Below are 16,362 nucleotides of genomic sequence, written 5' to 3'. Positions count from 1 at the left end.
CACCCAGAATACCGCTGGGAGATTATACCCTTCCCGCTCCACGCAGCAGGGGTTCGGCCACCGTAAATAGAGCGCTGGGAGTGTGCGGTGTGCCCGGAGTGACAGAGCACAGCAGCGGCTGAACATGCCAGACAGACGGTGAGCACAAACTCAAGGACTGCCGCAAATACCGTAATCTCTCATGCTTTCGGTCGTGGTTTCTACCTTTTCCTACGGGGACTCCAGAAATTGTCACACTGGAGATCCGTCTGGCTGATTGTCATTGTGCAGTGGGCAACCGTTGGGGCATGCAGGACATCAGCTACCACAAAATCTGCTGGACTTCAGAAAATATATCACATGAGATGGCAGAAAGGAAATGACTTTGGTACAGAGTTGTTCACACAGGAAGCCTGTTGTCTACATGTGTCATCCTGTATGCTAAAGCTACTCAGTCAAGGCTCTAATCATAGTTTACAGAAGAGAAAACTGGCCCCATTTATTTGCTTTTTGCTCCAACATTAAACTAGTTTATTAATAAATGATTAATTTTATATCAAATCTTCTATGGGACGAGCGCACATTGTAGCAGTGGTTCAGCATGCAGATCAAATCATAAAATGAAAAGCAGGAGTTCTTCTGGAGGGCTTAGGTAGTATCAGAGACAAAAACTAAATGACAGCAAGAGAGGTAATTTGAAGGAGTATAATGACTTGCTGTTGCTATGGTGTGCAATGACACACAGTGGAAACACAGACGCAGCACAGTGAAATTCTAGATGAGAAGCACTTTGGCATATTTTAACAACAATCCCAGCTTACCTTACATTATGAATGGGTAAATATTGCAAGTGTATACCCAGATGCTTTTTTTTTTTTTTTTTTTTTTTTTTTTTTTAAAGTTGAAGTTATTTCAAGTTTAATTAAAATGTTTCATGGTCATTTTCAGTTTTCGTCTTCAAACTTTACCAGCTTTTTTTTTTTTGCACATACCGATTTCCATTTGTCTTACTTGTGCATACTCTGACCCATTAAAACTGCATCTGTGCATTTGACTTAATATGGGCACGGTGGGCTGTCTTAATTAATAAGCAGGCATCCACCAAACTAATCTGCCTGTGTTGTGAAGTCTGTCCTTTCCATTAAGTGGGACTCGCATTATCTCCTAATCAAATTAGTCACTTAATTGTGGCCCTCCCTTGATGGATCCCATGAAAAAAGGAGCACCGTGTTTGCTGGAGGGGGATGTGTGAAGATGGAACACGGCTGTTTCATTACGATATGAATTTTTTAATAACCAAAGCGTTCGCTGTCATCTCCTTGCTTTGAACCTTTGCAAAGGGTGAAGTTGAATTTGACATTTTATCCACTCTCACAGTTGAGTGTCTAGCTGGTGTGCTGGGGCTAAGTACCTAGCCCAAGGCCACTACCCAATTGCCCAACAGGGGATTGACCCCTGTCATCCACTGATCACTAGTCTGCTTTCTTAATCACTTCCCCACACCGCCTGCCACACTACCTGATCTTAGTCAATACATTAGCTCCTTCAGCTCTGATAGAACTGCTATTCCCCGAGTCATGATAAAGGAGGGAAACCTCATGTGACCAAAGATGCCACTCTGTCCGTCCTCGGCTGTGTAGATTGGCCCCTGGGAGCTCACGTGTTAAGGGGCAGCGAAGGCTAGTCCTGTAGAGGTTGTGGTGGCCAGTGTCCACGGGGGAAACCCCGGGTGTCTGATGAATGGTGGCATGTGTGGTCGTTTGTCCTGCTGATGGAGTTTTATCCCCTGCCCTTTCAGAGCAGCCAGACAATAAAGAGAGCCACAGCCAAGCGTGACAGGTTAACCCAACAGTAATAGAATACTCTTAATAGTCTGGCTTGAGCCAAAGCCGGTGGCAGGGCCGGCCAAATCGCCAGGCTAACTCGGTGGTGAGAGTGCAGGGGTACACAACACCAGCACTAGCTGCTGTCGTCAGACAGGGGTGCAAGGACAAAGAGGGCACTTTGGTGGCTTAAAGGGTGGTTTGGTGGTGGCAACCAAACCGATGAAATGGGGCATTATACAAAACGGAAATTAGCCTTATATAAACCAAGTGTATCACTTATATATTTTATAGGAATCCTTGAGCTTTAGCGAGGTGGCATTGTCTCTCTCTCTGCCTCTCCTTCACATGGAGGATGATTTATAGCAGATGCTATGACACTGTGGCGATGCCTATACAGAAGGCAGAAAATAAACATGATCAAACCGAGCATACAGTCAAAAGAGATTTAGATGATGTTGTCATGACGTTGACGTGAACGTGCCTGTTTTCTGGCAGATAATCCTCATAAAGAGAATCCTCTGGGCTACATGCACCCGCGCAGGCAACGCTTCTGTCGGTGTTTGTTTCTGTAGCACCTCCGCTCGCAGTTTGTCATGTCTGACTTGGGCTTTAATTAGGCCTGCGAATTGAAGCAGTGGTAGCAGGGCTGGGAGCCCTCTGTCCACAGCTCAGCCATCCTCCACGGCGTCTCCTCGGAGGACCTCTCTGCTCTGTGTGGTTAAGATAATAGAGGCTCGCTCAGAAGATGTTAATTGAGGGGAGATAAAGTGCAGTAGTGGCTGGAGGGATGCAATGTGCGGGGGTGGAGGGGAAGGAGGGAGGGCTACCTGATTAGAGGCTGAGGTGTTTGACTTAACAGCTCTTTTTTTTTTTTTGATATGTGTACTGCTAGATTTTCAAAAAGAAGAAAGAAAATAGAGGAGCAGCATGCATCAAAAACCCAGACCTAAAAGGCAGTTATTAAAGTTTCTCCTGAATCATTTGTGGTGTTCTGTGCCGTACCATGCCGCACTAGCCTTGCAAGACCCAATAAGGCCAGGAAGATGCATCTCAGTAGCTGCTGGAGCAGATTGGTGGTGTCAGGTTGTGCAAGGTGGAGTTGAGTCAGGTTTTGTGGCTGAGAAAGGTGTAGCAGCCACACAGGCAGGTAGGGAAGGAGGCAGACTTTACGGGGGCCGAGAAGGTGGAAGCAGAGACAGAAGTGATCTGACCAAAACAGCTGAAGTGACAGAAGCTACATTAATAGTGGCATATGTCTGGAGCACGGAGAAACTGAAAGAGAGAGAAAACAGACCCTCCACCAGCCCGAGAGAGGACAGAGGGAACGAGAAAGAGGAGGGGAGGACGAAAAAAGCAGAAAACAGTGCCAGCAGCCTCTATAATTGCCTCAATGCCACTGGGATTGCTTTCATTCAATTGAAGCATTCTCTTTCTCTGTACATTCGAGGTGGAGGGGGTGGGGCTGGGTGGCGTGGGTGGATCCGACGGTGCCCTCCCTCTTTCGGTAACGTACAGCGATGAGGGCGATAGCTCCCCTGTAGCAGCTGAATCTCTGGCATCAGTGTGAGCGAGAGAGAGAGAGCACAGTGCTGTGGAAGAGTGAGGTAAGGAGATAGGTGGACCGCAGATCAGACCCGTCAGATGTGATTGCGCACTGAAGTGCAACCCCGCGTGTGAGTGAGTGTGTGTGTGTGTGTGTGTGTGTTTTTATATTTCCCAAAGAAACCCCCCCCATAACCACACACACGCACACACACAAACGCACCATCACTGCCCAAACACACACACACATTCCTCGAGGAATCCTTTTATTTCTTTATTTGGGTTCCTGTTGGTGCGTGCTTTGGATGCTCTGCTCCCTCCTCCTCCCTCTTTTTCTTCTTCTCCTCCTCCTCCGTGTCCTGCTCTTCTCTCCTCCTCCTCCTCCTCCTCCTCTCCCCTCTTTGCCGCTCTCACAGCCTAGTTTTCTTTTTTTTCCTCTTCAATCTTGTGTGTGCAGGTTGTATCTGACGGAGGGACCGGTGTACCGCGCTCCCATCGCCGCGCTCCTTCAACAACAACACTGTGAGTATTCTCATGCTAATTTGGCTACTCTAGCCTTCCCAACGTTGGTTTGTCTCTTTCTCTCTTCCTCTCTCTTTCTTTTTTTTTATTCTTTGCCTCTTTTATGTTTTCATCCACCGTGCCAAACACAGCGGTAGCACAGGAAGGGAGAAAGAGTGGAGACAAAAAGGAATGAGAGAGGATGCACAGAAATAGAGAGAGGAGAGGAAAAGGGAACAGGGGAGGGGGAAAAGAGACAAGGGGGGAAAGAGATTGCTGCTGCTAGCAACCCGTTCTGCTTTCGGAGGTGTTTCTCTTGGAGGATGGTGGAATTGCCGAAGGGATGAAGGGGGCGGGTCTTGGTTTTGTGAGTAGATAGTTGTGCGAGAATGATAGGGGATGTTGTTGACAAGCACAGAGTGGCTCATCAGACAGCCGGGCAGCTGGAACCAAGGTTCTCTCTGTTGACTAAACTTCTGATTCATCCGTCACTTTCTATATTTACACACACAGAGGCACCTCTCCTTTTTTTTTTTTTTAAACTGACATTGCTTTTAGAATCAGGACTTTTATATCATATAGTCATTTCTTATGATGATGTTAGATGTATCGTCTGTGCAGATGGGAGATGGATTGTAGATGGATGTTTTTCCTGGTGCATACCTACGCCAAGATGTACTGAGCATGTGTGTGTGCCATTCAAAATATGCACTTAGTTTTAATGACTACAGTAGCAGCTGCACAATGAGCATTTTCATTCAACATTTGTTTTCACATACTGTGTGTGTGTGTGTGTGTGTGTGAAAGTGTTTTAATTTGTGTTTATTTGTGGAGTGTGTATTTGCCAGCAAGAAACATGTTACCTCAGAAGTGTACTTCATCGATGTATGCAAACACAGTAATGTGTGTGTGTGTGTGTGTGTGTGTGTGGAGGTCAGTAAGTCAGTCTCCATTCCCACACGCTGCCCTTTGATCAAAGGGCCACATTTAGTCCGCCCACGGCATGTGTCTGAGCCCTATGAAGAGTGTGTGTGTGTGTGTGTGTGTGTGGGCTGAGATGGATAGGCCCTGTGCCCTCACTGCAACGCTATGGCTAATGGGCACGCAGGTCAGCAGGGGTGGACACGCATCCGGCTGTGCGTATATGTCACTGAGACCAAAACCTCTCTCAGGCCTTCGCCGGGAGTCACGAAAACACAAATCTTTGCAAGAGAAAAAGCATATTGGGCCAACAAAACGCTCGGAACACACTTTGGCAGAATAATTTGGCAGAGTAAAAGGGATTGATCTGAGCGTGGCAATTAGGCAAATTTCAGAACTAAGCATCTGGCGAGGCGAGAACGCTTCGCCTGGCAGAGGATTACCATTTTAGTTCCATTTTGAGACGACGCAGCCCAGAATGTTATTTCACAGCACTCCAGCAGCATGGTGGCTCAGGCAAAACCGGCACATGAGGGATCTTTGTGCAGCGTTTATGTTGTGTATGTTGATTTCGACCTGCAAAGTAAGAGAAGTGCTTTGATTAATGATGATTAGGTTTAATGTGTGTGTTCATAGCCGTGGCGGCCGACCTCCCTTTACCCAGCCTTTATGAAAATGAATCGTCAGAATAAAATGCCTGGGATGATAGCAGCCTGCCGATGAGCTTGCTTTCTAAAGTAGGCTGATATAAATGAGAACCATTCCCCCAATTACGAAAGATTAGGTTACCCTCCACCAATCTGAATCCTTAAATCCCTTCTGTTTTTACAGCTCTGTCTGCCGAATGTAATTCAGCCTAGAGACCTGGGCAGAATAGCAATAAAAGAAGGTAGAAACTTTACCAGTGAAACCAAGGCAGTAAAAATATCCATTGGGAGAGAGCTAAAGCACATGATAATTGACACAGCGCTGTGTTGCAGTTGGCTGTAATTAACTGTGTAACAGAGGTTGTCGGTTGGAAAGGGAGGAAGCCCAGACTATCTTAGTGCATTTAACACACTTGAAAGTGCAACATTTATCGTGTCTTTCCAGCCTTCACCGAGGGTGCGTTTCAGGTTAGCGTAGGTCTCTCGGCTGTGTTTATCCAGATCTTTTACTACAGGCCCAGTCAGACATTGTGCACCACTTCCTTTATCCTCTGTACTACAGTTTGAACACACGAAAAATCAAAAGGAGCCATTGTTTCTGGGGTGAGCGCGAAAAAGCTTATCATCTATTTTTAGCGCACTTTTCCTCATTGTTGCCTGGGCCACGATTCATGCTTACGTCTAGCGGTTGTGTGCCATAAACTATGTTGTGCTTCACAGCCAGGCACTGGCTGGTGACAACTCTCACCCACACATTAGTGATCTATGAGCCATATACCACAGGCCCCCTGCTGCCTCGCCAGCCGCTTTCAAACGCACAGGGCCACAACAATGTCATTCTCCCTGTGTGATAGCACCCATATGCGCCGAGTGCACCTGTATTAGCGTAATGTGCCAACCCTTTATTTCTCATCACTTATCACAACCCGCTACATGTTGTACCGAAAAGGGGGGAAAAAGCTCATAAAGATAAAAATCACATTTCACTAGAGGGTGCTTGTGTGACAGTGATATATGCGGTGAGCATCCTGCCACCTCATTGAGATGGGAGTGAGTTCTGGGTGGCTAAATCAATTTGTGCAAAGGCTGTTGGCGCTAGTATTGGTGTCGTGATATGATCTTTGTTGTCCATTTTTAGAGGTCAGCGTGAGCGCAACGACAAGGGCAAAATAATCTGACCGCTTTCTCTCTTGTTTCTAGGCTGGTAAACGAACTCCCCCAAGAGGATTGTGGGTAAAGTCAGTCTTAATCACAAAAGGTATATGTTTGTTTTTTTGTTGTTTTTTTTTCCTAGGTTTCGACACCATGGATTCTCACTTAAGAATGTATTTTCATCCATTACCGCATGCGTCTTGATAGAGTGTCCAGGGCCAGAGGCGAGCTCTGTCCATGCATTAATCGCTGTAATTACTTAGTGAGGGTGACAGTGATTCTGGAGGTGCGTCTGAGTAAATATACCAGTAGAGGACTGGGGGCGGGTGGTGGTGGACCAGTCGATAGGCGAACCTGACTCCCTCTAATGTTAGAGATCTCCGGTCTGGAAGAAATGGAAAGAAGGCTTCAAGATGTGTCAGCAAGTCGAGCCAATTTCCTCATATCCATCTCATGTTACACCATGAAAGCCCTAATCCGGGGAATTTTTCTCTGATTTTTTTTTTTTTTTGTGTTTATATAGCTGTAAACTACACAGCTTTTGCAAATGCCGTTCAATCCTTTGATGCACATGAAGCGATGTGTTTAATGCATCCAATGCATGTGAATAAACTAAAGACTAACTGGGTGTGAAGCATTCAAGTTACACAAAAAAGAGAAGTCAAAGTTCCCTTTCATCAAATGTTTTAGGACGTCACAGTACCGGCCACACTCTTTGACTGACTTGTGATCTCTGGGAAGTGCAGTGCAGAATCACCACAGCAACGACTGCTTAGCAACAAAGATGTTGCCAACATAAAAAAACAAAGAAAAAAACAACAACAAAAAAAGGAAATCTTAGAATTATCACTTGATTTAGTATGCTGGAATATATTTCTGCCACATTTGTTTTATAGCGCAGACTGCTGTGACGTCGGCTGTACAGATGTTCAGTGAGAGAGATGCTCGTAAAGAAAAGGAGGCGAGTGGTCAAATCAAGGCTGTCAAGTCAGGGAAATAAAAGCGGAGGAGGGAGAGATGAATACGCTGCAGCTCTGAGGGCTCCTTATTGTCTGTACAAGAGCAGCAGAGTTACTCTTTGTGTTATGCTTCTGGAATGTGTCTTATAACGATGTCGATGTGCCAGTTAATCAGAACGGCATTGTTGGTCATAATAAGTGAGTTTAATAGGTGAATGTTTGCCACTTCCCTTCTTATCTCACAGTGACTTTCACTTTCTTGTACTGCCTGCAGCAAGTAATCATGGGAAATATACGACTCAGAGACACCGTTTTTAATTAAGGATAGTTTTTAGCATAATGGAAGGAAAAATGGGACATTTGGACTTGTGGAAAGAGTGTTCTTGTGCACACACATGCATGTAGAGCAGTTTTCTTTGGGTTTGGTTTTCTCATTAATCACAGCAGAACCATGTCTGATACTAGCATACAGGAGATGAAACCAGACTGGAACGTCAGAGTTGAATATTTGAACATCTCAGTGCTGATGTGTGCAAAGCAGAGTGTGTGTCTGCAGGGGAGGCTTTGAAATTTCATCCACTCCGTCCCTTTTAACTCTGTGGAGGGGATGTGTGTGTCTCGCTCCAGTTGGCCAATGGCTGTTAGGAAGCTCCTGAACACCCCGCCACCACCACCACCCCTCCAACCATTCACACACATGCACACACACACACACTCCTCGCTATCTGCCTCCCCTTCTCTTCCCCCACCCCCTCTTCTACTCCACAGACTTGCATTGTGTCAGATAGTTTAATGTGAAATTGCTTTTCTTTCAAATTTCCCCCTGGAAACGCAGGTCGTCGCAAAATGTTACATCTCATAATGGCGTGTTATTGTTGTTCTTTCATACGAGTCCTTGGCTTCTGAGTTTTTCAGCACAGAGCTGAGGTCACACTCGGCTATTTTTCCCTCTGCTGCTGTCGCTTCACCTCTCTTTGCCATCTCGGATTCTACACCGAGCTCTTCCTCTGCTGCGCCCATGGTAACCCCGCTGAAAAATTTATCACCACCTCACTCTATGATTACGCTATGCATTAGCAGGGCTTAAATTTAATTTGTTGGCGGGCCCTCGCGGCAGTGCTACGGGCCTGGCCTATCAGAGACACTTTGTAAAGGCCCTGGAAGAGCCTCCCGGGGTGATCCTATCAGTCAGACACACTGTCAGCAGACACACTCAGTTAGTCAGCATTGAGTCAGAAATGTGGCCCAGCCAAGCCACACGCCACCGTTGGCTGCTCCGCTGGGCCGCTGCTGTGGGCATCAAGCTCCCCCGCCTGCCAATCAAAGCTCCAGCAAGGATGCTGACCTTTGTTCCTCTGTTGAAATGAATGCTCCTCAACAGGTGATCCAACCGACATCCCTGCCTCGGCACCCTCAAGTTTAAATATAGCATAGTTTTCTTTTTTTATGTTCCACCCTCTCTTCGCATTAGCCTGTTACAGCGCTGCTGTGTGTTTATGTCAGTAGCTCTGTAGGATGTAATCACATTATTTCATATATTTTTAGACTTTATTCAGTACACAGTGTCAATCCTCTGACAATCGCCTCAATATTAATAACCTGTCCTAAAGTGGCTATTAGTGTCTTCCACTTCTGTGATTTACATTAATACCTGGTGGTTAATGTCATGTTTCTTTACAGAGAGTGTGTGGAACATTTAAGTGCAAGCCACCACCTCCGCAGTAATACGCTCTGTGATTATGTTCCCTTTGCTTATTTTTACTTTCACATTTTCATCCTCACAGACGACTATCAAAATAGCTTGATCTGCGGCCACTCAAGGCTGCTTTTATCGCCCGCTCGCAGAATGAGAAGGTCAATTTTCAAGGCATTTCGTGGGGGGAAATGTTTAAACCAGCTAGTTACTAAGAGAACCAACAGGGCCTTATGCTTCCTGCGGCTCTAATTAGGATCCATTTTCATATGGTTTTAAATGTCAAGAACAGAGCGCACGCAAAGTGTTTTGAATTTGCTCAGGAAGGCCTCAGTCCCTGGGTCAGACAGGTTGAAAGCATATAGGTTTATTATGAAAAGAAGACATACTGTAACAAGGCACTCCGTAGCTGAGTTTTGCCATTGAAAAAGGGAAAAAAAAGATGATATACTGCTTCTGACCTCATCCATGGTCCGCTAAGAACGTAATGTCAAAAGTTGCTAGCGCCTTTCTTCATTTGACAGAAACAAATCCTCAGCAAGGACGAAATGACCCCCCCCCTCCCTGTGTGGAGGCTGCACACTCTCCTCGCCTGTGTGGGTTTCCCCTGGGTGCTCCAATCTCCCCTCATGGTCCAGAGATATACAAGTTAGGTGAAATTTATGAATGGTATTTTATAGTGCTTGGTCACACCAGAAAGGGGCACAGCAGAATTAATTTGTGAAACAGGTAGTGGTAGAAGCTCGGTGATGGTGACTACACACAGGTCGTGTAGTGGCTACCATTGGTTGTGCCTGTTTTATTCGAAACAGTAGAATTTTAAAACTATTTTGATTAATTTGGGGTGCAAACTCTTTTTGTAGGTCCTAGTTTAATTTTTGGCAAAATGGATACGACGAGGAAAGCTTTACTGGTGTTGCTTCTCATTTGGCAGAGCGTGGTTTTATAAAGGAATCTGTCCTCCCAAGAAAAACGGCAGCATCAGTTGTTTCAGCAAATGTGTTTACATTCAAGTGACAAAGCCCTCTAGTGGTCATAAGAAATATTATTATTATTATTATTATTATTATTATTATTATTATTATTATTATTCTTGTCAGTCAGGAGCAAATAAGGAAGCGTGACATTGCTATAGAGCCACAAACTCAGCAGAAGTCGGGGTGGTTGGATGGTTTCTTTCAACAATAACCACAATCGTTCCTCAACATTAGTAGTAGTTATTTTTACCCAAACCACAATCTTTCTCTGACCCTAATAAGAACCAAACATTAACCGTAGTGGTGTCGGATCAGATTGTTACAAAATTAGCTAAAATGGTAGATTCCTCTATTTTGGACCCTCTGGTTCTCTGCCTTCCCTCAAAGGTCACAAGTGTCAAATGGTTTGCAATTGGTCAACAGCTCAGATTCATGTGTATTTAAAAAAAGTTGTGTGAAAGCAAAGCAAACAAATTCACAGATTGCAGCAGTTCCAGTGGAAATGAATTTAATGTCGTCCAAACGTTTACTGTTATAAATGCTGGTGTGGTCGAGCCCTTAGCCCAGTGATTTGTACAAAAACCTATCCAGGTTTAATCAGAAACTTTTCTGTCTACACCCATAGCATGCTGGGTATATGTGACCATGAATAGCTGTTAGGACAGTAAATTAATGAAATACCCTGGAGCCTGGATTTTGTATCCGAGGTAACAATGTATAATCCCTTGTCCAAGCAGGCCTGTATTTCTACCTTAAACATCCCTTTCATTCCTTCATTTAATAAATGACACCCAGAGGACGAAACGGAGACAAGTCCCCGCTGACACCTGTGAAATATGGACTGATAATTCTCCTGCCACTCGCTTAATGCCGCTCCTTTCCACCTCCTTCTGTCTAACAGGCCGGCCCGACGCATGTATCATAATGAGCGGATCTCTACGTCGTCAATTAGGAGCACCTTGTGCATGTGACTGAACTTCTGTGATTCCTGAGAATAAAGGAAGAGATGGAAGCACATGGGAGTGCTCGCCACCTAGCATCCCCTCAGTGTTAGTTATTTTTGCCAGATGATTACAAGCAGAGTGTCTATTGCTTCTTTATTTTGTGTATGTGTGCGCTGTGGATATGCGGTGGCGGTCCCAGGGGTGGTGTGACGGAGAGGAGCAAAGCGTACCAGCTCCTCTATGCCCCCCTCTTGCAGATGTGAAAAACTTTGTCATTGTCTGCATGGCTCACTTTGAGTGATTTAATTACTTGCTTTAGACTTGAACAATTATAGCTGAGCAGCACATATGTTAATTATATCTGACCTCACATTTTTGCTGCTCTGTTAATTGTTCGCTTAGATGACATTCCGAGATGACTGTCATTGCTGCCTGCGTATCGGGCAATTTAAGAAAAAAAATTAAAGCGAAATGGCTTTGTGACAGATTTTGGTTGATGGAAAAGTTTAAGCTGCAGCGTTCAGTTCCAGATGGAGGAGGTCACGGCGTGTAGGCCTCATGACTTGTCCTTTTAACCCACATTGTCTGCCTCTGTTGCCAGCGGTTACAAACACCTCTTCCCCATCTCTATGAACAAGGACTGTTTTTGTGTTTTTAAGAACTATTTTAACAGGCTTCCAAGCACATATTACAGCCCAGGACTGATGCCACAAAAACTGCTCAAAACCTTTTCTTTAGTGCCCACAGATCTTGTAAGGCGATGGCAGTAATCTGTACACAGCACCCATGTTTAGCAAACAGACCAGGCTGCAGTGCTTTTTCACAGAGTAAATGGACAAATGGAGCTAGAAATGTACGGCTAGTAACCGCAGCTTTCTTTGGATGTAGAACTCACTTCCTGTTGTTTATGAGATGATGCATTTTGTTTTTCTCTTGCCATTATTGGCCAGGAAACATCTAAACCCCCTAATGTCCCAGTTCAAAGCTCATAATGTCTGTTCTAATGCACGTTTGCCTTCCCTTCCGGAAGTCCTTGACTCCAAAAATCCATTAAAAACAGCTTGCAGAGACAAATTGCTACCTGAACTAATACATCTTGTTGAACGACACATGTATTGCAGTTTTTCCAAACATGGTTTTATCACACAGCTTATTATCACATTTAATGGGGACTGTTTTCACTTTTGCCATTACTGCACACTGTGGTTTAATTCTCCTGGCAGCGAGGAGGCAGAACAGAAGTTAAGGTAGCGTGGAAGGCAGATACACACAGCGAGCTCTTCAAATTCATTTTGTCTTGTGATATGATTGCAGCTGCGTGACTGTGGCCTTATGAAGCAATGGCAGGAGAAATGAAAAATGCATGTGCCGCTCAACACGATTACATTTGTTAATGCAGCAGTGTGTCTCTGCATGCTGTTTCTAATGGACTGTGCTTTTGTTTGTCACCTTAAGTGAGCAGAGACCTTTCTTGTTTCACTTCACTACACCGGAGTTGAATTTGGGAAAATAGGATGAATCTGTGATGTTGTATTCAGGGAGGAATGGGATGTTTCCTGTATTACAATTACTTTGATTTCAGATATGTTTAGTTGCCACAACTGTACCTACATAGTGTAAAGTAGTACAAGTACTGATTGACCAGAGCCTGATTGACTTTAAAAAAACAAAAAAAAAAAACAGACATCTTGTATCTATTTCAGTAACATTTTCCAGGAGACCCATACCTCTTAAGTGCAACTGTTTTGGTTAAAAAATGCATCTGAACTTGAGTATTGTGTTCATGCAGAGGCTGTCAAAACCTGTCCGAAGCCTTCTGGCACAACAGATCTGCCCTGACGCTCCTGTCTTGATATTAAAGAAATTATTATAGGACACAAAATATGACAGAAACCTGCTATAGGAAAACTGCAATGCAGGCTATTTCTGTTTTCTAAATGCTTTCCAGCTGTGGAACCTACTTAAATTGCTTTCCTTACTCTAATATAATGCCTACCTTTACCAAGTGTGCAGCTGTATGATGTAGGGAAAAAATTACAGGGTATCCCTGTTTACCAACATTATCACTTCATGGAAAAGGACTAAGATCATTGCAAACATTTCTATACAGGATGATCGTACGAGATTGTCATTCCAATTACCATTTAATAGTCGGCTGGTGTACAATATACACTGTAGGTTTGTCACATCCCTGTTGGTAAGTTCCAGCTTGTGTCTGCTCTTCTTCTTTGTCTATTCAGTTTGTGTTTGGCAGATGTTGTGCTCAGTTTCCAGACTCGTTCCTCTTGAGATATTAAATCATTTTGCTTTTTCTTTTTTTTTTTTTTTTTTGACTGATGCACTTGTAATGTGGGCACAAATGATTTGTCCTCTTTGGAACTGATATGTTACTTTGAAAAGTAACATAAGTGCTGGTTGCCAGACTTCTTTTGTTGATGACAATGCTGCTCATTGGCATTCAGCCTAATATGACTCACTACTGTAGCAGTGTTTGTAATTGTGATTAAGTTACTCCAAAGAACTCTTTTTCTATTAGGTGCTGTTTTCCATTTTTGCTAATGTTGCAGTACAGTTCATGCTGATGTGTGTGTGTGTGTGTGTGTGTGTGTGTGTGTGTGTGCGCACACTGTCTGTTTTGGTTGAGATTCTGAGCTGATGGCAGCACACATTCATTAAGCACAGTGGCTCGGGCTTCTCCCCACCAGGATTCACAGACAGCTGTCAGTTCAGTGAGGGACTCCTGCACTGATTGTGCATCAACATTCACTCCAACTTGCACATTCCACTGCACATCTACTTACTTCGACATTTACATACCCATCAACACAGGGCCACTGCAGTGTGGAGCGCTTGGGTGACTGCCAGGGCCGATTACACCGCTACGACCTTTGCTCCCGCGTGTATCCGAACGCGCAGGTTGACGTTTACGTTGAAGTGGACGCGTACGCACGTTAGTATATTATTATTTTTGGTCCAGCAGAAGAACTCCACACCAAGCTGACAGACACACAGCCCTGATGTAATATCACCTCGTATAGTTGCTGTGGAAAACATGTTAGCAAACAGTTGCCTATTTACAAATCCAGCAGACACAGATCATCATCCCACTGGAGTCGTTTTTGTGTTTCCACCTGATGAATATATGTCCAATATTCACTCTACTATTAGCTCTGGTTTAGACTCGATCTGTGTTCCGCTCTCTTCACCAGCTATAGTCACTTAGTTGGTCTGTCTTGTTGTTTGCTGAAAACAGTTTCCTGCTGCTGATGGAAACAGGATTAATGAGAGCGCTAAGATGGAACCATACATTAAATGTGCCGTAAAACTAAAACTAATTGCCAGAAATTTTGATAAGTCATTAATGAAAATGGCAAATATTTTCTGGTTCAAGCCTCTGAAATGTGAAGATTTCTGTGTAATATATAATTTTTAAACTGAACGTCTTTGGTTTTGGACATTTTAAAATGTCACCAGGGCTATCAGAACTTGTGACAGGCTTTTTCATTATGTTTTTGATATTTTATAGACTAAAGAATGAATCCATTAATCCAAAAAAATAATGGACAGAATAATCAAAAATGAAAATAATCCATTTGATTCACTTTCAGTATAACAAATATTTAAGTAAAAATGAGCTTTCACATAATAAAAAAAAAAGTGCACACAAAGAAAAATATTTTACATCCTAACCTTGTGCCATAAGTAAGTTTTACTAGATATTCTATTCATTGTTTGTTGTCATTTATGTCTCTTTTATTTTACCTCACTCTTCCTGTCCGTTGCTGCAGTGAGGATTTTTTTTTTAATTTTTATTCATTGGTATTCAGATATGCTGGCCTGAGGTGGCAATCTGTTAAAGAACGTGGAAGGGGATGTCACCTCTCAGTTAAGGCGGCGGTGCCATCCTCGAGGCCTGGTGTGCTTGGACAGCTGGCCTCAGAGTTAGCGAGTGTGACTGTGGAGGAATGGACGCTAAATAACAGAGCCTACAGCTCTGCCCTCCCGCCTGGCTGGCTGGCTGGCTGGCTAGCAGGCGTGACGCGACAGGACGGAGGCCAGAGCCAGCTACAATCCATTACTTTTACCTGAGGAAGAGGGGAGGTAGAGAGAGAGAGAGATTGAGTTAAGGGCCAGAGCACCTTTCAGCGCTCTCTTCTGCATGCTAATTCCACCGGCGCTTCGAAAGGGATCAAAATCTGCTGGCTGAGAAATGTGGCCTCTCAACTCACTAAAGGAAGGAAAAAATCCTCCTTCCTCCTTGATGCTTCACTAGCAACCAGTTTGCACACAGATGCATATTAACACACAGCTGCACACAGTGTTTAAATAAAGTGTTGTAGAGTACAAGTCTGGTATTTCATGAGTGTTACGTCAGCTGGCGCATAATGACCCTTAATAGATGTGGAGATTGGACCTGGAAATTGGAGACTGAATGTTATTCTTTTGTGTTGTTATAATTATACACACTTGATGTATTATGTTTACACAAAATACCTCATCTGTTGGCAAAGCAAATATTTTAAAGAGTGAAAGGTGTGCAAAATGAATGTCAATTTTATGGGTGTTTCAGATAAGTCAGCATTTTGTTGTTAAATCTTTCTGGTACCGGATGAAGAAATTATAAGAGAATTACTTGATTAGAAAGCAAAAAAGATGGAAAGGCTACTATATGCTTACCTGTCACATACCACATGTTGCTTGCTCAGTGATGTCACGACACACATCCACACCAACACAAATCACCTCCACCCCCTAAAATTTCCCATGCACGCCAGACAGACGACGTGATGAGCATTTGTGCAGAGACCATGAAGCAGAGGGTGATTTTTGAGGCGCTGCTTAAAGCTATCACTATCGGAGTGGAAAATACACATGACAACTGGTTTGCAGGTTCCAAATGAGAAACCACCACAAACAGTGTAGGTGGGGGCGGTGGGAGGAGGGGGGAAAAAGCTGCCTGGATTGGCACCCAGTGACAGTGATAAATTTCACCAATCGTCCAGTGTGAAGATCTGTCTAATCTTAGCGGTGGCTCGCAGCAGGGTAGGACCCCATCACTCTCCCATTATTTGACAACAAAACATCCGCGGAGAGCAGTGAGCCAGGTTCAGTTAGCTACTATACACTCCCCGCATACACAAATACCCAGCGAGGGGGATTATAAAGTGGCTCTGTAGCCGGCCGTTAAAGGGGCAGACCATTAAAATGCAGCCGCAACCAC

At 44.2% G+C, this 16,362-nt stretch overlaps 1 protein-coding gene across 15 annotated transcripts in view; it reads left to right on the top strand.

Moving 5' to 3' along the window:
• Positions 1–16,362, top strand: part of LOC122869088 (RNA binding protein fox-1 homolog 3-like) — a 487,998-nt gene that overhangs the window by 244,577 nt on the left and 227,059 nt on the right. For 7 of the 15 annotated variants that reach the window (XM_044181686.1, XM_044181675.1, XM_044181689.1 and 4 more), the window contains one exon: positions 3,805–3,869. The exons of 2 other annotated variants lie outside the window; for them this stretch is intronic. The gene's annotated coding sequence lies outside the window, so the exon portion shown is untranslated. Of the gene's footprint in view, positions 1–3,346; positions 3,410–3,707; positions 3,870–6,616; positions 6,675–16,362 lie in introns of those variants that run through there. 6 more of the 15 variants (XM_044181692.1, XM_044181673.1, XM_044181681.1 and 3 more) reach the window with 4 other exon arrangements.

This window comes from Siniperca chuatsi, linkage group LG21 (genome assembly GCF_020085105.1).
Source record: "Siniperca chuatsi isolate FFG_IHB_CAS linkage group LG21, ASM2008510v1, whole genome shotgun sequence".
In the NCBI taxonomy this organism is placed as follows: Eukaryota; Metazoa; Chordata; class Actinopteri; order Centrarchiformes; family Sinipercidae; genus Siniperca; species Siniperca chuatsi.
Note: the sequence above shows the minus strand (reverse complement) of the source record. Positions and strands in the feature narration are given on the sequence as shown.